The 22,248-nt window shown below is 33.5% G+C and overlaps 1 protein-coding gene across 1 annotated transcript in view; it reads left to right on the forward strand.

Annotated features, from left to right (window-relative positions):
• Window positions 1-4,347: 4,347 nt before the first annotated feature.
• LOC115882710 (leucine zipper putative tumor suppressor 2 homolog) overlaps window positions 4,348-22,248 on the forward strand; it is a 155,545-nt gene continuing 137,644 nt past the window's right edge. The window contains exon 1 of the mRNA XM_030900933.1: window positions 4,348-4,692. The gene's annotated coding sequence lies outside the window, so the exon portion shown is untranslated. The remainder of the gene's footprint in view (window positions 4,693-22,248) is intronic.

Genomic DNA, 22,248 nt, shown 5'->3' on the forward strand with positions numbered 1-22,248 from the left:
ATTACATTTGCTTTTAGTTCAAAATACTATTCTTGATATTTTTAGGAAAATTTTACATACCGGGGTGGTGGTAGATTTCGGTAAAAGAAACATATTTTCTCATTATGGTTTTTCAAATAAGTCCAAAATAACTGAGTTATTTTACTTTGAACATTTCCAAAAAAAAATATTTTTTGCTCAAATTTTGAGAACCACTGGATCTTTTCTGGATTTTCTTTCTTGTAAATTTAATCTACCACCTAAGTTGCCATATTATCAAGGAATTATGTTTTTTAACTAAATACTAAACAAAATCCAAAAAATTTTTCAAAAAATTCCGAATTTTCCAAAAAAATATTTTCGCTAAAAAACCTCAACTATACTATGTTATACCGTATGATCGAAAAAAAATGGCGTCCAGTTGGCTGGGAAATGACGATCGATGACATTTCCCATATAAATTTACATATAAAATGACAGCGATCTTCATTTCATAGCCATCGTTGACGCCGTTTTTTCTCGATCATACGGTATATATACCAGTTAAAATACTTGCACTTATTTCTGGGACACCTTGTATAGTTCATATCAAATAAACTTTTAGTCACGTGATTAAGCTTGACCGATACAGCGTTGCCAACTTTTACATATTTTCTTTTAATCAAAATATTTTTATGAAAATAAACTAATTATCAACTTATAAAGAGTAATTATTTACATCAACGAAACACACCTCTTTAGCAGCACTTAAGGGACATAAATGGCAATTACTACCGCTTTCCCTTTCAAAATAATCTAATAAAGTTGCGATGAGTTTTTACGGCTATTAATAAGCTATCTTGTACACTTCGCACTAAAAGAGGTTCTAATAAGAACAATGTTCGACTGTTAGGCCTGCTAGGCTTGAGCCAAAAACTCGTAATACCAAACTAAAATGTCAAAACGAATGACAATGTCAGTAAATAAATAAATAAATGTGGCAACTTGACCTTTTTAAAAGTTTAATTGGTATTGGTATCGAATATATTTTATGAAGATTTTTCGTCGAAAAAATAACGAAATTTTATGTATTCCTTGACACTTTCCGGAAATTTGGAAAAAAAAATTTTTAGTAGGTACTGCAGGTTCATTCTAAGTAAGTCTCTGAATAATTTTTTGGAAATAGGTTCATGTGTCTGGAAGTCCTTTTTTAATTTTCTATAATTAGGGTTAATTTTTGACAAGAAGTTTTATGTCAAATTTTAGTTAACAACGCCTAGAGATTGGCCTCGTCAAAATTATCATCGATTGTCATTCACCAGTCGTCTTTGACGCCTTTTTTTTCGATCATACGGTATGTAAGGGAGACTACACCATAATTGGAAATAGTTCAATAAGCTGGGATTGATGATAATTATTTAACATCTAATCTATACTAATATATAGTATCCTTAAGTGACTAACTCACTGATTAATCACGATCCTGCTCAAACCACTCAACGTAAGAAGCTCAATTTTGGCATACAGGTTGATTCTAGGTGTAGAGGTTCGATAAGAAGGGATTTTCCGAAATTCCAGTTCCAAAGGGGTGAAACCACCCCTCAAATATTACAATATTTTTATTTAAAAAAACGGTCAAATTTCGGAAAAAAAAACGCTTATACACGTATATTTTATTTTGTTTTTTTACATATTTTAAGATTTTTTAAAAATGTATACAGGATGTTTGTTCGAAAAATCTGGATAATGATTATTCACGATCCTGCTTAAAGCGCTTGACGTAAAAAGCTGCTTCGATAAGAACGGATTCGATAAGAAGGAATTTTTCGAAACTAGAATTCTAAGGGGGTGAAACCGCCCCTCAAATATTAGAATATTTTTTATTTAAAAACCGGTGAGTTTTTCGGAAAAACTCTTAAACACGTATATTTTATTTTGTTGTTTTACATATTTTAAGATTTTTAAAAATTTATACAGGGTGTTTCATAAAATATGACCATTGAGTAATCACGATTCTGCTTAAACTGCTTGACGTTTGAAGCTGCTTTTTGGCAAACGGATTGACTGTGGGGTGTAGAGTTTCGATAAGGAGGGGTTTCTCGAATCTCAAATTCGAAGAGGATGAAAACACCCCTCAAATATTACAATATTTTGTTATTTAAAAAACGGTTAGTCTTTCGGGAAAACGCTTGGACACGCAAAATTTATTTTGTTTTTTACATATTTTGAATTTTTTAAAAAAATTATACAGGGTGTTCCAAAAAGTTGGGTAATTTCTTAACCACGATTTTGCTTAAACTGCTTGACGTAAAAAGCTTATTTTTGGCAAACGGATTTTTCGAAAGTAAAATTCCAACGAGATGAAACTACCCCTCAAATATTACCAAGTTATATAATAATATCGCCATATTGTTTTTTTTCATGCTGACATAAATGTGAGAAAATTTTATCCAGTTTGTATGTTAATGGAAATTCTTGCTTTGCTTTATCATCACCATTACAAATGATTAATTCGACGCGAACGAAGTCGCGGGTACACGCTAGTTAGATATATGTGTCTGGAAGTCCTTTTTTAATCTTTCTATTATTAGGGTTAATTTTTGACCAGTTTTATGTAAAATTTTAGTAAACAACGCCTAGAGATTAACCTCGCCAAAATTATCATCGATTGTCATTCGCCAGCTGTCTTTGACGCCTTTTTTATCATGATTATGAGATCATACGGTATAAATATGCAAGGGAGACTACACCATAATTTATTATTAATTCAATAATATCTAATAAAAAATAAAAGAAAATATTAAACAAAGGATGTTAACGTGGGGACTGTAGTAACACAGATTAGGTATCCTATAAGTATACAGATAAAAATCTTGTCTCTAATTCGTGGTACGAAAATTGTTTTTTATGACGATGTGCAAACGAGTCAAATTTCCTGTGCGCAAAAATAAACTCGTGTAAAATAACAATAAACAGCGTAATAGAGAGATATCGCTAAACCGAATAGCGTGCATGGACGTTAATAAGGCCAGGAGTTATTTCCTTTACGTGAGGTGGTATAACTCTCTTCCCTTGCTCTCTTCCTTTATAGTTATCGGATCGGAAAGAATTGTGATCGCGTCGCGTCCGCTATTTAAACTTAACCTAACTTTGAATTTAAAACTTTGAAATTGTTTTGTTTACTAGGTATTTTAAAACTAAAGGGCTAACGTGCTTATTTCCAGTGCTTGTTCAACGTCTGCCAGTGGGTTTAGGGCAACAAGCAACAAATTTTCTTAGAAGGGTTAAGTCGTCATCTGCTGTAAACCTAAGACTCTTTATAGGTTCTTTAGTATTGGAAGAGGTGGAATCCATATTTTGGGCCATATTTATTTAATTAAAACTAATCCCAGCTACTTAAATATCAAATTACCTAATAAAACTAAAGCCAATAATTCAAAACAATTCAAACATAACCTAAAATAAAAGATCTCGCCGGCCGGCTCCGGTTGTCAAATACCCGCACATGCCCATTTAAGCAATTTTTAAACGTTATCAGAGGTTATTTAGAAAGAGCGCTTGGTGTAATTGATCCGGAAATTACGTCAGGCGGTAACGTTATTAGCGGGTGTTGCGTTAAAAATTGACTCGCGCATATCGTAATCATGATAAGGTACGCGTAAATACTGGATGACGCTATTCGGTTTTCCGATATCTCTCTAATAACTGTGCCGGTCAGGCGCTGTGCACAATTTTAGAGGCCATAAGTGGGCGTGCTATATGCGCAAACTAGTCACCTAACTAGTGCCCGATTCCGAAAATTGGAACCACGAAAAACAATAAAGAAAAAACAAAGATTATAATCTGTATAATCTGTGGTAGTAATAAAAAAGAACGAAATTATTGGGCAAAACCTACAGTAAGATTAGCCATGAAAACATAGTACCGAGTACCTCCGCAGCGGTTTTTCGGTGATAATAACGTTCACCAATTGTGAGCTACTGCTTTACCAGGTTGTAAATGGTGCCTCGTTTGCTTCCATTTTTCTTTTTTCAGGATCACTAGTTTATCGTTGTTGATTCCTCCCGTAATGATGAAGCCGGAAGGCAGAAACAGTAAGTGTTTGCGGGTAGTCATATTTTAGTCAGGTTTTCATGGCTAATCTTATTGTAGGTTTTGCCCAATAATTTCGTTCTTTTTTTAAAAGAAAATATATATCGGTAAAGGTGAAGAGAGATGTTTGCATTTTTTTTGCTCGAAAACCACAGATTTCGAAACGGATTCTCTTCCAGCCGCGTTTAAGCGCTCAGCCCTGTATAATTCAGATTTACGGCCGGGTTCTCGAGCTGCGGCCGCGGCGGTACCCCACCGTGCTTCGCCCCGAAAAACAAGTGAGCGCTTACGCCGTGGGCGACTCCACGCCGCCCGGTGGTACTTCGGTACTTCTCACAGGTCCGGCCAGTCGTCAGTTTGCCGACGATTTCGCACAGAGCGCGGCACAGGTAAACGGTCTCCGCGAGGTTTCGCGTCTTTGCCGCATTTTTCCGCCGTCTTTCGCGTTCACGCGTCCGGTCGTAGTGGGTCAGTGTGGATGTGTCACGTCGTGTCACCGCGCGCTGCCCTTTTGCTCGACTGACTGACTTCAGACTCGATTGACTGACGTTTCGAGTTTGAATTGACTTAGCGTAATAACAGTGATTTAGAGACTTGTTTATTGAGGCCAGGATACGGAGTCACGAATTTTTGCATTGACAGGTAGGTACGGTTACAGGTGTAGCCTGATTATTTTCCAAAATTTCAGATCTATGTTCACCGTATTTTTTTTTATTTGACAATCGATTATCATTACTAGTGTTGTAAATGGAAATATTGGAAATTTTCAAACGTGTCTCGGAAATATTGGGAATAATGGAAATATTTTAAAAAATACTTAAATCTTGTCATTAACGATTCAAACTCGATGTTTATTAATATATCTTTGGCAAAGCTATTGGCAAATGGTTAAAAATTGTAGAAGGAGAGTATAGCACTATTCATTTTTCTGTAAAAGCATTTTGTGATATTAAAAGGGTAATTCAGAATAATCTTGCATTGTCCTCACTTGACGACAAAGAAAAATCCGAATTGTTGGAGTTTGTTGACAAAAGAGAAAAATTTGCTATTAAATGCATTATGCTGCAGAATTACTAAATCCAAAATCACAAGGTTCTGAACTTGATGAAACCCAAATTCTTTCTACCATAGAATGCAGCATACTTAATATATCAAAAAATAAACTCAATATAAAGGAGCAAGAAATAATAGATGAAATAGCAGATTACCGTTGTAGAAGTGGCAAGTTATTTGGAAATAACTTTATATGGAAAAGTAGTTTTGATAACCCAGTCTCCTGGTGGAAAGGACTGTGTTCTTCATCTTCATTATCACAAGTAGCTTCACGAATGTTGATGATGCCAGCATCTTTGGCTGCCACGGAACGCAGTTTTAGAGTTTATAGTCATATTCATTCAAAAAAGAGAAACAGGCTTACTAATGATAGAGCCGCTAAGCTACTCTATGTATCCCGCAATGAAAACTTGCTGAAGAAAATAGGAAACGGCAATAGATCAGTTTTTTTGCGTGTGATGCTGATGACAGCGATAAAGATATGCCTCTTGCTCGACTAGTGTGTCAAGAATATTTTTTTTGTACAAATTTAACCATAATTTATTTTTTAATTTGAAGAATAACTCTTTATTTGTGTTTATGTATTAGCATTTTGTGTTTTGCGATGTTTTGTTATCATTTTTATAAATAAATATTTCAGTTTTTCTTATTTTTTAAAATATTTCATATATTTCCAATATTTCCATATATTTCCAATGTTTCAGGAAATATTTCCGAAATATATTTCTGGAAATTTTACGTCATTAATTATTACACACTCAGATGCAAAAAAAACGCAACGGAAAAATCTTTGGTCAAGTTTAAAATGTTTTATATTTTTTTTATTTTAAGCCCTATTTCCTTGATTTTTTTTAGCAAGCTGTATATAAATATATCAACATTAATTCGTAAACTCACTTTTTTATAAACTTTATTATTTGACTTATTATAAAGGGTTAATCGAAGAGTTGTTTTTTACTCTATCTTTAAAACACCCTATGCCATAATTTCGTGAGCAAATTTTTCTAAAAGATTATTTTTCGGACAGAAGAATATTTTGTTTTTTGACTCATGTCAACACACGCCTTGGTTAATTTTTAAGAGCAAGATAAACTTGCTACAAACAATTTTGCAATGTTTTCAATTATCGTTACTTTTTGATGTTTTTCGTCATAATGATGGGTGGCTTTGGTGATTATTGTTGTGTGCGATTGAATATGGTTCTTAGAGTCGAATATTGTGCAAAAGTCATTAATCTTGTTGAAGATGGCCGAAATTATGAATATTCGCTTGGTTCTTGAAGAAAAATGGGAAAATATAACACAACATATTTGCAGCTGAAGGCAATACAAAGTATTAGAGTATTTTTACAAAGTTATTACAGTTATTTTTTTTAATATCCTTAGTTTAGTTATAGTGTTACTAATATTTATTAAAACCAAAAGCCTGTCGTATCTTTACTTTTTAACTTTTTTTAAATTTTAATATAGAGTTCTAATCAGTGTCGATATGGTATTACGACAATAGTCACCAGAGCCACCTCGTGATATTAAGAAATAATATCATAAAGAAATGGTAGTTGAACAAATTGCAAATTGTTGGTGGCAAGTTAATTTCGCTCTTAAAAATTAACCAAGGCATGAATCAAAAAAGAAAATGTTCAAGACACATGGTTCTGATCGAAAAATAATAATTTAGGAAAAGTTACTTACGAAATTATTGCACAGGGTGTTTTAAAGTAAGGGCAAAGACACCCCTTCAATTAACCCTGTATAATAAGTCAAATACTAAAGTTGTGTATTAAAGTTAATAGATTTATATACAGTTTACTAAAAAATTCATGAAAATAGGGCTAAAAGCAAAAAAAAAATAAAAACTTTAAACTTGAAGAAAAAATTCTCCATTTCGTTTTTTTGCATATCTGACTGTATACCAAATTTTTAGGTAGATACTTAACAGAGATTAATGATAATCCCAAATTTTTTGATATTTTCTTCATTCGTGTTCTACGTCGTGTTTTTCATGTCTATTTCACTTTTATTTTGTTGTTACTGCCAATTTGCCCTAGAGAGGAGACAGGATCACCAGTTTTCAACATCAGTACAGTTTAATTTCACCTGTTGTCTTATCTGGAACTGCAACCTGCGATTTCTGTTTTGCTTTCTCTTGTACTTTTATAGAAAACTTTCTTTTTGATACGAATTCAGATGCACAATATTTCTTTTTATTTTTATATTACTTTATAACACTATAGGCAGCATTTTGATTTTACTTTTTTATATTTTGAAAATATATTTCTTTTAATGCGTAATTATTTCTGTCTTCGAATTATTTATCAAAATATACTTTAATCAGATTCAAAAAATTAATTTGATCTAAAAAATGTTGCCACTTTCATATAGGTGTATTGTTACATATAACATGAAACAAACAATATTGCGGCCGTAACAATTAAGCAATATGGTGTCATTTACCAATAGTTGTACAATACAAATATATACATATTGGGTGTTTTTCAAAAGTGATTCACCCATAATTACAACTTTTATTTTTTCAGAAAAAAATACGAGATTTGGCATGTTAGTATATGACATAAATCAGGTTTTATTGACTACTATTCAATTAGCCTCGATATTTTTTAATTTTATTTGATAGAGTGTTGTGAGTTTATTTGATAGAAAGTGACGTTCTTAATAGAATGACATATTAGCTTACTTCGGGTTTTTTTTATTACCGATTCTGAACCGTCCTAGAACTATGATACTCATGCGCAGATGGACATGTAAAGAAATTATTAAATTTGTGCATGCGCTGCCTAGTTCTAGGACGGTTCAGAATCGGTAATAATAAGAACCCGAACAAAAGCTATTATACTGCAACTTTTGACATTTTCTTTTAATAAAATACTATTTCAAATTTCAATCTATATAGGGTGGCCATGGCTGATTTAAGTCATATACCAGTTAGTAAGAAGTTTTATTTCAAATATGCGCACATAGTGCACACACAATTTGAGTGTAACGCTTTGTGTTAAACGAGAGGCTCATGTATTAATTCTAGAGTAATTTCGGATAATATGGAATATTTACCATTTTTATTTTTCTATATAAATTCAATAATACTGTTTTTTTTAATCTCAAATTTTGAAAATAAATAGCTAGTAATGTTGTTTAAAAGAGTCTCCTGTAAAAATTAGATATCTAGAAAGATTATGAAGTTACAAAAGAATATAGAGAAATGTGAACTTTTGTGTAGCCAAAAAAAAGTGGCGGGTAATATGGAATAGGTATGGCGGGTAATATGGGATAGGATAAATAATTATATATAAACGGTAAACAAAATTTACTACTACTAGTTGTTTTATGTACAAAAATTGCACACAAATAGGTATTTTCGTCTCGGCATTTGTAAAAACTTTGACAGAAAACGACTTAGACAATGGAAGGTAATTAATTTTTACACGAGATAGATTTTGACTCGCTTTTGGCTCATTTTGTCACGCTTGGTCAGTACCAACAGAGTGCCTATATAAATGCTCAAAATGTAGAATATAGTTTAGTTTTAATCATGTGCTGATGATGCTAAAATGTGTGAATTAGTGTTTTATTTTGCTGTTGTAAAACCAAAGGTTCCAACCCCCAACTAGAAGCATTAAAAATAGTTCTATTAAAAAGATCCTATAAACTATTCACCCTTCGATGATTATGGTCGAGCGATATGGAATACTCACATGTCATGTAATATGAAATATTCCATATTACCCGCAAAACATGTTTCAGAAACAACAGAATATTGTTAAACATTAACCCGAAGGTATTAACTAAATACATGGTAAACAAATAGGTACTGTATACTTTGATTAGCACCTGACCAAAGAAACAACTATGAAAATTACTACACAATTAAAATTTAACCAACGCCTGTAATTTTCAGTTTTATGAACGACTGAGATATTGGCTATTTTAACTATTAGAACATTGATGGCGCATATTGTTTTCGAAATATAAGGTATTCCATATTACCCGGTCTATTCCATATTACCCGAAATTATTCTATTATTTTTTGGAGCTCTGCAGCACTGCATCTCTGTCCACAAATAAGTATTATACTCTTTGTATGATGCTTTTTTACGTTATACATTTAACGTTCAAATCACGATCGCCATCGGACTTTTTTCACGTTAATTGGCTCGTTGGCGAACTCCACAGCGAAGCAGCGATTCTTCGGCTTTTTAGCAATTCTCCTTTTTTCTATTCGGCAAATATTAATGACCGTGGCACGGCCAGACGTAGGCCGAAGAAATTATACGGTTAGGTAACTGATTTCTCTTTAGGATTGTGATTGCGTGGCGCAAAAAGGATATCCTAAGGAATAGGAGGGTGGGTGTTGGTTTAGCGTTCGTTTTATATTAATATTTCTTGGTAGTATAAAGACATTAATAATATTTGACGGGTACATTGTCTTCGCTTCGGCTTTTCCTTTATGCAAAAGAGGGCGATAACGTGTTGTAATATCGGGATATTTTATAAAGGAATTAGTTTTGCGATTCTTTAGTTTAAAATATAAGTAATAGTTATTTATTATACAGGGTCCGGCCATAGTGCGTCGGGCATCTGTAACTCCTAGAAACCAGAGTATGTATTAGAGATGCATTTCAGGAAAATATTTTAACTTCTACAGGGTGGCTTAAAATCGTGATGATTTTTTAAAAAATAGAACACCCTGTATATTATTGCATTTTTGGCTTCATTTATGATCACTTTACATAATCCTAAATATTATTAAATCTATTTTGATAGTTTAAGAGATATTAACAATTAAATAAAAAAATAATATTTTCAGCATTTTTTAAAAAAATTATTAACAATACAGGAAATGCTATGAAATCAAAACTATTCCAGGATTCCAGGTATTTACTATAGTTGGTATGTACTTACTTTTCTATAAATACCGTAATCTTAAACCATACAGAGTGTTTAAAATTCTATGCTAAACTTTCTAAAATATTAAATACACTACTCAAAACAATTAACGCATAATTGAATAAAAGTAATTATTACATATTTCTAAATGAAGCAAGCATTTTTCTGCCTTTCCCTTGTGAGTTGTTTTAGGATAATTAGGGTACGCACTGACATGTAATTTTTAGTCGGCCAACTATTTAGTTGCAAAAGTGAAAATAATACATTCTTATGGAGCCGATCGGTCCAATATTTGATTACATGACGTAGCCATTAAACATCGTATGATTGAAAAAGAAACGGCGTCAAAGATGGCTGGGGAATGAAAATCGATGATAATTTTGGCGAGGTCTACCTCTAGACGCCATTTACTAATCATTAACATAAAACTTTCAAAAATTAATACTAATTACAGGAAGATTAAAAAAGGATAGAACATTTTTCTATACACATAATCTATTTCCAAAAAATTAAATTTTCTTGAAGTTTAAACTACACCATATAAAAATAAAAGAATAAGAGTACTGGCCAAGTACAATACGTCTAGGGTTTCACCTCGCCAAAATTATCACATCGATTGTTATTTTCCAGCCATCATTGACGCCGTTTTTTTTTTCGATCATATGGTATAATGTGTTACTCAGTTACTGTAATTAAATCTGACATTATTGGTGTTCCCCATTAGATAAAAAGATGTCAGTACAAAGTAAGACATCTTCTTTATGAATATTAATTATTATATTGGAAGAAGAAAGCTTCTATACTATAGATAACGCACGTTTTGTAACATAATTCGTTTGATAATTTCATATCCAAGTTTGACATCGAACCAAATATATTATTATTATAATTACAACCAATTTGAATTGCTAATTGGCAATCGACTGTTAAAATAATTATGTAGATTATTAGGCTATTAAAACATGTCAACTGTTGATGATATCTCTGTTAAATTTAATGAAGAATGCTTCATATAGTAATAGTAGTTCCCAGTTCATTTAAGTGATTTTAGAAATAAGCCGCTTATGGAAAGATGTTATTCAATCAGTGATCTGTTTTAGTTTAAGTCTTCAAATACTGAATATATAATATTTGAATAAAAAATCACTTTTGGCGAAATTTCCAATAATTTTTAATTATTTAGAGTAATAAATAATAAGAAAGTTTTTCCTTATGTTAAGGTGAAATCAATATGCAGTGAAACGATGAACCCTAAAATTGCTAATTCTCTTCGGTTATCTTTATGACTGTTTAAGTTGCATGTATTTATCGCAAGATTTGAGATAAAGCGATAAAGAATCTTAAGTTACTTGGTTTTTGATGTTACCCCCCATCAGACTTGTGCCTTATTTCCGGCGATTAGCTATTTTTAAATATAGTAACTTTCTAAACTGGGTTGTTTATTTTTTAATTATTTTTTAAGCATGATTACGAGTCTCACTTCCACTCGTTTGTAGTTATATGTCAATATATTCATTTCCCATTTCATTTCCTCTCATGCCAGCAAGGGTTGCAATGACATCAAAATTAATGCCGCGAAACTACCGATTTTATTGACAAATTAGACCGGTTTATTTTTTTATTAGAAACTATTTAGGAATGTTTAATCGGCCAAATTTGTCCATAGAAACTGCAGTCCTTGCTGACATGGGAGGAAGTGAAATAGGAATTGAATAATATTCCCGTATACAAACGAGTGGAAGTTAGAGTGTGATCTACAGTGACGTAATTGAGCAGAGAAATTTGGCCAAAGTACGTATTATGTATTATTTAAGGAATTAAGCAATCCTGTCTATTTACTGTTTTTGGCTATTTTCTGTTGGTCCTTGACTAATGACCCATTTCATACTGACATTTTACTCAACACCTGAAAACACTGATGGCGAAGTACACTTGCGGCCTCTTTTGATGTACTAACTTAGCTTTAGTCAGCTGATTTACTGTTCTGCTATTATTTTTTATACGATATATGTAAATTTTCAAAATGTGTAGCTCGGGCGATAGTGGTGTAGCCGTGCAATCATTAAAGCAAATACATATGTAGGTTGTGGCAACCCTGAGCTAAATGACACTTCACTCTTTAGACTGCAGAGAACATAAAGATGAAGACGAGACGGCTCATTATATGCCGTGCGACTGCCCGATTTAGTTGTCAATCAAAGAGTCCATTCTCGGTAAATTCCTGCCCACTGTAGATTGGAGATTGAATCACCGTGAGCTTTTAGATCTATTATTTCCTTATAGATCCCTTCCTTGATCCCTTTCTTACTGTCCTCCATTCACAAATTTCAGATCTTTAAGCCTGGGCTATTCGAGAACGGTTCTGAAAGGAGCTCTGCGCGATAGACTGATACCTAAACATGTCAATTGCCAAGTTGAAAACATTTTCAAACTTGAAAAAGTTAATTTCAAAGGATGTTTTGAGATGGATAAAGTTGATATTGGTTTCTCCTTATCTCCATAATTTTTAAATCGAGAACGAAAAAAAGTGGTGAACTGTCAATCATTATTCTTAACCTCACTTAAATAGGACGGTATATAAACAAAAAAAAAAGGTTTATAACAATATCTTGACGATTTGAACTGGCGCGCGGAGCGTGCTGACCAATAGCGCCTGTTATCACCTGTGACGTAGCGACCAACCTGCGCAATATCATACCTTGTATTCTTTGTACCATGGTTCTGAATTTTATGACCTATTTGAATGGAGGGAGAGTATCGCGTTCTTGGACAGTTAAAAGCTACAAAACTGCGTGAATGGGGGACAGTAATTATCAAGGCTTTGACAAAAGAAAGTATTTGAGACGGTTTTACAGAGGTTAGTTCTCCATCTCCGATATCAGTCGTATATACCAAAGTTTTTGGCTCGAATGGTTGTCGTCTCGGCGCACTCAGTCATTAGGTGTTTTGTTTTTTCCATCTTCTCCATATCTCCTGAGGTGTTCATTGAGGAGACATCGTCCTGTCAAAAGCCCGTGACAGTCCGAAGACTGTTCTTACTCAAATCAAGGAAAATATTTGATTTTTACATGTTTTTTTAAACTAAATATCATTCATTCAGTCTTTTCAGAACCAGAGAAAAAATACAGTGAATTTTTTTGGTACGCCTCTGAACGACCGCAAACGATTACAGACAAAATCGCACACTTATTTATGAATTGAAATCGCTCTGAAGCAGCGTGCGTCCGATTCGTTTGCCGGCGAACCTGTTTTTCGGTACCGGAACCATGAAATTCGTAAATCGTTACCGTTTTTTAGCGGGCAGTTTTAGTTAGGTCTTCGAGTTCAAAATAATACAGTTGTTGTCCTGTACATTTTTAACCTTATTTTAATTAATTTTTCTTATATTAAGGGTAAGAGGAAAAACAGACGATGTTACAAAACTGACTTTTACAAAGAAAACTGATATAACCCTTTATAGGGCAGTAGGTATGTTGTAGGTGTAGTTTGATCAAATTGACTTTAAAAATATATAAACTAGCACAAAGGGAGCATATCTTTTTAATAGCATTTTTCAAAAAGTTAACAAATAAGGGAGTGGGGGGTGTTGGTTGATTTTTCAACCAGAGACTGTTAAAGCAAATAGATAATATGTAATAATGTATATAATGTATAAACTGTAAATATCATGAGAGAGAGAGAGAGAGAGAGAGAGAGAGAGAGAGAAGTAATTCATTTTATTAACACTGTTAGCTCTCTACTCAAAAATATGCCCATATCAAGTAAATCAAATTTTGTTTTTTGAGAAACTGGCATCCTATGAAAAATAATCGAAAATATACAGGATATTATGTCAACGATTTTAGAAAATATTATCCGATCGTAAATTTGGTGCACTAAATAAAAAGAAATAAACGTCACATATACATTTGTTTCTATATTTTTACATCTTTATCACACGAAATTTGCATAGAAAATTAGTGATGTATAAGGGTTGTTCGTTTGAGATATGGGACCCTAAAAATGGACGCAACTGAGATCTACTGCTGGCGACTAATCCAAATAGTCGAAAAAAATAAATTTTGAAAATTACACACATCTCAATGGAACGAAATACACATCTTTTTTTGACTAGTTCATCAAAATATTTCTCTAGCAAGACTTGCAATGTTGCCCCGTTTTTCTAATATGTCTCCTCCAATATCGAAAGGGTTCAAGACGGCCCTGTTTAATTTTTGCCAATCCGCCAAGTATACTATCTTCGATGGAGGACACACAGCGAACCGAACCTGCACCTACCCATCTGCTTATCTGCTTAGCCATCTCTTGTCATCGAGTATGTACACTATCAAATAAGAAAAGGCAAGATAAATCCATTCACTTCGTGTAATTTATATCCTGGCGTTGCTGGCGCGAGATAGGGTACCTATACCGTGTGTTATGCGCCCGCCGGCGGCCTTGCACTTTTGGGTTGGTTCGCCGTGGTGCGGTTTTGGTACCACCACCGACTGCTCGGAGACATCGATGTCTAATTTTAGAAGCAGACGTGGCGACCGCTCCCCCGCTGACTGGTGCGACCATCGCCGCTGCCGTTGTCGATATACCGAGTCACCATGGAGACTATAGTGGTACCCCAAAGTGGTACCCGAAAAAAAAAACGGAACGACAGAAATCTGAACTGATCGGGGAATGATCATGATGGTTAGTTTTTATGTGAAAATATATAGATGGCCCTTTCTTGAGTTATAACTCATCATACAGTCCTAGGGCTTTAACAAATGCCAATATTTTACAATGTTTGGCGTCTAGGCGTACTCGTTGATGAGGTGTTTTAGTGCTTCCCCATTTTCCCCACAGAATCTGCATTCGCCGTTGTTTCCAAGCTTCAGTCCACAAAACACATACACAAGAAGAAGTGCGAGCGCCTTGCTAAATATTGGAAAGTGAAATTGACGTTTAAATTTGACACTGTTGATAAGTCTACTGCTACTAGCGCCCCCAATTTCGCTTGTAGGAACTACGGACTAAATTGTCACGCATGGCGGGAAGTTTAAAAAAATAAAAATTTTTATTTATTTATTATGACATACACAAAATATATTTTTAATTATGATATACACATTTATTTTTAATTATGACATACACAAAAAACACAAAAAATACACCATTTTTTAAAAATATGTTTAATATCAATATCAAATATACAACAGAAATTAATTTCACCACAATAAATTAATAAAATTAAAAGAATAATGTTACAAGTAGATCAAGAGACAAAATTAATTATAACAAAACTGAAAAAAATGGCGTCATAGATGGCTTAGAAATAAAAGATATATCATAATTTTGAAAGTAAAATTATATGGGAAATGTCTTCGATCATCATTTTTAAGCCAACTGGACGATTATTTCAAACATACAAGCTGAGTTCGTTCATAGTGCTCTGAGAAATCTAGATAAACAAAGAATAATAAATTAAAAGTATTCCAGGGGAAAAGAGAGGAAAAACCTGTATCGTCTCTGATATCTGTCAGGGTATTGTTGAAAGTGTCATCTTTTTGCTCGAAGTTTTCAGGTCGATCAAAAAGATGACATTTACAACAATACTTTGCTGTAACTTTCACAAATATCAGAGAGAGTACATACAGGTATTGCCTCTCTTTTCCTCTGGGATGCTTTATATCTGTTGTTCTTTGTTTATCTATATTTCTCAGAGCATAATGCCGAACACGACTACAGTATATAATAATTTCAATATCCGAAGTGGAAAGAAAAAAGATCACCTTTCTGTTTTGTACTATGGTCCCTTTCTTCCGATGGCTCATCTCGTTGATATTTAGGAAGGATAAATAGGAAGGAAAATATAAAATTCAATTTGATTTGATGATCCTTTTCTGTCACCTAAAATCAGGAGAACGACAATGAGCATGTTAAGATGAAAAAAAAATTATCAACACTTACCTACACGTTAGTCCGAGGAGTTTTATTAAAAACCTATATATTTGCCTAAATAATTTATGTATTAAATTTGCAAAGCAAAATGCAGCGTCTAAACAAAAAACAAAAGGAATAAAATGGCGACAAGTCAACGTCAACGACCCGACAAGGAGAAAAGTCGTGTTCGAATAACAAATTATGGGTCCCCAAAAATTGTTTTTGTCTCCTTTCAACGCACACTTTAGAAAGAAAAAGAGATGAACTGGAATACTGAAAGAACGTCAAGGCTTTATCTGTCACTCTTGTCAATAATTTATCGGTAAGGAAGATTCCTAGAAAATCGCTTGTAGTCAAGTTTTCAACCATTGCCAGTTCTCCCATAAGAAGTGTCATCCACCTGCTTCAGTCTATCGAGATGTTTATTGGGGAGACTGTGTTCTGTTAAAATTCTTCGAGTGTCTTAGGCCGTTGGAGGATTTCCATTCCAGGTTATGGATGGAGTCTTCCAGGTTCTTGAATTCTGCTTTATGTTGGTTTCCACTTGGGAAGCAGAACGGTTCTGGTCCAGTTAGTGGAGTGTTCGCTCCTTTTTTAGCTAGATCGTTTGCTTTTTCATTACTGTCTATGCATTGGTGGGCCTTGATACACAGAGTGGGAGGACCTTAGTTTCTTTGCCTAATTAAATAAGCATTAGCTACCTCTCCCATATACTTGTGATGTGTACCACAGTGAGACTGAAAATTGCAAAATATCATACAAATAACATACCAACGACTCTAGTAGTTAACAAGAAATTTAACATAATTATAGGCAAATTTAACATAATTGTAGACCAGCTGAGATAACCTTAACCGTATACAGAGATGACTCAAGAAAGTCTAAATAATAACGCATACACTGATACATTTTTGTATTTAACATGACACACTTTAACATGATATTTAGCAACATTAATCCTTTATAGATTGATGGTCGCTAAATCGACCGCTCTAAGGTTAGGTGAAATGTCAGTCAACCATTTCCCTTTAAAAACACCGACCAATGAAAACTTGTTCAGGTAAGGCATGCGCAGTTAAATGAATATCCGATGAAATAGACTTATGCAGAATTCCATATTTTTCTTTCACTGTTTGGGCTTCACTTTTGGGAGATTAGGCTGAGTATATTTTAGTTATATGTACATGGGTAAAGCGGGTGTGTGGCCGAAGGAAATATATATTATATTTCAGAAATCTGCCTAAGGCTTAGCCCGATCCTGTCGTGTTAAGGTACAACGAAAATTCCAAACACACGTGCTTTGATTAAGGCTTGATTAATGTTTGTAGAGCTTCAGCATTTGCCATAAAATAGCGAGCAATTTGTTACAAAACCATATAAATTATATATCACTGTAATCACAAAACTTCAATCTATTTCTGTATTGTGACGGAATTTAAAATTATGTCTTTATTTTCGAGAAAATTTAGTCCAAACATAAGGAATATTTTGTTGATGTTTGACCATCAAGATCTTAAAAATAAAGAAGTTGTCTAAAAATGTGCTACAACGGATATCTTAGACAAGGAAAGAGAGGGGACAGGTAACACGGCAGCTGAAAGTGAGGCAAGTTGTCACCACGCGAAATTCTCCAATGGCGTAGCACCAGAAATTAGCTTGTACCTAGACGGTACAAAATATTTATTAAAACGTAAACTAATATATCGTTCATTTTTGAGTAATGCATACACAATTTTGTATTTTATAGTCTCACCTTTATAATATTAGGATATCTCAGTCGATAATGCAAAATTTATTTTACAGTCACAGTGGACTGATTATCAAGACAATTATTTATTTATTAACAAGTGTATAATGTATAATTAAATAAAAAATAATGTAATAAACATATATTTTAAACGTGTATATTCATATATACTGTATGATCGAAAAAAACGGCGTCTTTCACAAATTTCACAAATGAATATTAAAAATTACATTATTCATTGAATCCGTAAGCAAGTGTGAAGGGAATTGGCTAGATTCATTATTATACACTATAATCGAAAAAAAAACGACGTCCAGTTGGCTTGTAAATTACGATCGATGACATTCCTCATATAATTCTACATATAAAATGACATAAAAGCTATACAAAACGACATCGAAAAAAGACGGCGTCAGCGATGGCTATGAAATGAAGATCGCTGTCATTTGATATGTAAAATTATATAGGGAATGTCGTCGATCGTCATTTACAAGCCAACTGGACGTCGTTTTTTTTCGACCATACGGTATAATAATGAATCTAGCCATTACCCTTCACACTTGCGTACGGCGTACAGATTCGATGAATAATGTAATTTTTAATATTTGTTACCTTCAATCATAAGAATATCCTATTTTTAAGAATATCCGAATTTATCCACAAAAAAATAAATCAATTCTAGAAGCTTTGTGTTATTTTATTTATTTTTAAATTTTTATTAATTACTCACTGAAACTATTATTATACACTTAAATTAGCCAATTTTTTAAAAGAATATATAAAAAAATATATGTATGTAGTAACAAGTAGCCCACCACAAGTTTGTCCACCCCCAACAAATCTTGGCAGGTAAATTTAAGTTTTATATAACAACTATACATATAGATTTTTTATCACTAGAATTTTTAACTTTTTTATAGTTTACAATTATTTTACATATTTGATAACAATACCTTATACATTTTTTTACGTGTAAAATATATAAAAATATTTTTATTGCGGAAGTTGTATTTCTCTGATTATAATTCCCTACACCACTGGTGAAATCCGGTCTGAGTAGCAATATTTATAGTTTCAAACATTCATTATAATACAGGCTATTGAAAATACTACTTGGAATTATTAAAAATAGTTTGGTTTGGATGTGGTACAAGACATATTAAAAGCATTTTACATATTTTTACTGCTATAATGAAAAAAATGTACATTTTATGACCACATAACAAAAGGTGTGTATCGTATGTTTTTACCTGTGAAATGTAATTCCAGCCACTTTTTTCTCGCTTCGGCCTTTGCAGCCATACGCTGAACATCTCACCGTACTAAACAACACAGTTTATAAATTTAAAACGCAACAGTTGTCACAAAAAACATAAAAATTCGCTCGGTGTCACTTCGAAATCTTGTCACCAAAGTATGGCCGCCGATCGAATTTTGGCCTCACTAACCGATCACGGGAGAATATGCGTGTTACCCGTCCCCTCTCTTTCCTTGTCTAAGACGGATATAGTATAATCCTTTATCTTTAATTTTCTTCTTCATTTGTGTAAAAATACCTAGCCAGTTTTACATAAAACGTTAAATGCCGAACGTTTATTTCGCTACTTTTTCAGACTAGTGAAATGGACTCTTAAGAGAACAGAAACATTTTGTAGAAAAGTATATCAATGCTTCTGGAACCAAATATGGACTAAGACGGCAAAAGCCTTGCAAAAGCAAAACGATTTCGCTTCTCTAGCCTTGAAAGCTCGTACACGCAGCGGCTAGAAAAGAAAAAGAAGGCCTTTTAGCGAAGCCGCGCCGCTCCGAATATCCATTTGCCACTATTTAAATTCGCTTTTGATCAGATTCGATTCCCCGGCCGGCCATTGTCTTGTCTATTGGCCACAACTGCCGATAAATTACGTCTAGTTCTCTCGCGTATTTCCCAGAACAGGCCGCAACAGCGCGCGTCCAGCTGTAATAAGCTGTCGGAGAAGAGCTTTTAAACGATTTTCCTTTTTCTTCAATTAAAAAATCTAGTTAAATAGAAAATAAATGTTGTTGGTAAACGCACAATATAAACATAATATCGCTACACACATTAAACTGCGTCACTTACATGATGATGAACAATATCAACAAACAACTTACGGTGGACCTTGGTTACTATTTTTTTGTATGAGATATATACCTATATCTGCTAATAAATTAAATCCTAGTAAATTCAATTAAAAACGGGTTTTTATCGATCGGTTATTTTAGAACTGTTATTTATGAATTATTAGAAACACTTGTTCTTTCAAAAACATAATAACAGGTATGAAAATAACAGTTACACCTAAATATATCAAGCCGCGTCATGAAATTGTAGAAAGCTTGAGACTTGCAGAAAATAACAGATGTAAAAATAACAGTTGGTTCTCATAATCATATATTATTATTCATAAATTAATTAAGAATTACATACGATTATAGTAGAGATTTAGAGAAACCTGTAAAATTGTTTATACTTCCGCATTTCTTTATGACTGATTAACAAATAAAATTAATAAGTAGGAACCTGTTATTTGGAGCTGTTATTTTTAAATAAAACCTCCAACTGTTACATTGAAATAACAATTTTGTCAACCTCTGAATCTAATTATTGTTTATAAAAATATATTGACTTATGTTTATTTCCTTTTGTGTCGGGTTGAGCTGTTATTTTTTTAATAACATTTCAAACTCTCATTTTTTCTTTTAATTATATAATATACCGGGTCTCAAAAGTGGCTCATCCTGATGAGATTTGGTATGTTAGTATATGACATAAATTAAGATTGATTGGTGTATTCAATTGTTTTGGTCACTTCCCGTTTCACCGGAAATGACTACAACTTTTCGTTTCTAAATGACAATCTCGGTATTATTTTACTTTATTTGATAGAAAATGACACTCTGAATAGAATGACATAATAATATCATATGTCAACTTTTGACATTTCTGTTCCCCTCAGGCCTCAGGCGTCGGCTTATATACTCATAGCTAAACAGTTCTCGAATAATCCATTAGATCATTAGGTGCATAGAGAAGGTTTAGAATGTTCTCGTATATATTCCTCCATTCCAGTGGAACTCGATTGTTCTCGAACGTTCGAATGAATAATTACGGTGTCTATTCTTAAATGCGATATTAAGGTCATATGGGGGCCGGACATATAAGGTTAAGTTAGGCCGAGTCCACACGGGTCCGCAACAATAATATACCAGTGAGAGTGGTCACTGGTATATTATTGTTTTATATATATACCTATACCACTGTTTTATATACTATACCAGTGACAACTCTACTTGTGCATCATCTCATAACAGACACCTGTTATTTTAATTAACAATTTCAATTATTATTTCGAAATATCAGTTTATCCCACCAATCTAACTATTGATATAACATACAAGTGTCCACTGTACTTGTAAAGCAGTTGAGTGCAACAAATACGCACTGCAATTCTTGAAATTTATTTTCAACTGAATTCTTTCTTTTAAGAGATTTGTGGAGGCTCGCTGCGAAAACAATTTTATTCGAGCCAAAGAGTTATCCAGGCCTCAAATATATGTTATATCTGTTTCGGTATCACGCCGCACAACAAACGAGCAGGTCGTTGTAGCCATCAGGCCGCCCGCCACGCACGACTTGAGCGAACCGATTCTCCTAGGAACCGATTAATCTCGTAGAGAGGTCGCAACAAGCCGCGCCGCACCGGCCGATACGAGGCAGAATCGGAAATTGCCACACATAATAAGTGCGCCGTATCGGAACGGGGGATCGCGATGCGCCCGATTACATTCCGAGGATGCCGATGAAAAAATCATGACTCGTTACAATTAAGCGACTAATGGAGCGCTTATTATTTCTGCGCGATGCGAAAAATGAATTACAGTTGGTCAGATATAGGATGATACGCGTATTTTTCGATGCAACGCTAATAATATACAGGAGTCCCTCTTACAAATGGAGTGGTCAGAATTAAAATGAATCAAGTCCAATTTCCTACTATTTTAAGATAATCGTCTTTATATGTTTATAAAATACTAGCGTGTACCCGCGATTTCGATCGGGTCGAATTAATCATTTGTAATGGTGATGATAAAGCAAAGCAAGAATTTCCATTAACATAAAAGCTGGATAAAATTTTCTCACATTTATGTCAGCATGAGAAAAAACAATATGGTGATATTATTATATAACTCGGTAACATTTGAGGGGTAGTTTCACCTTGTTGGAATTTGACTTTCGAAAAATCCGTTTGCCTAAAATAAGCTTTTTACGTCAAGCAGTTTAAGCAGAATCGTGGTTAATCAATTACCCAACTTTTTTCAACACCCTGTATGATTTTTTTAAAAATTTCAAAATATGTAAAAAAACAAAATTATGCGTGTCCAAGCGTTTTCTCGAAAGACTAACCGTTTTTTAAATAACAAATATTGTAATATTTGAGGGGCGTTTTCACCCTCTTGGAATTTGAGATTCGAGAAACCCCTCCTTATCGAACCTCTACACCCCACAGTCAATCCGCGTTCAAGCAGTTGTTGTCTAGTACTTGATCCACTTCACTTCTGAAC

The sequence above is a fragment of the Sitophilus oryzae genome, unplaced genomic scaffold (assembly GCF_002938485.1).
Source record: "Sitophilus oryzae breed Bouriz unplaced genomic scaffold, Soryzae_2.0 scaffold_179_pilon_pilon, whole genome shotgun sequence".
Taxonomy (NCBI): Eukaryota; Metazoa; Arthropoda; class Insecta; order Coleoptera; family Curculionidae; genus Sitophilus; species Sitophilus oryzae.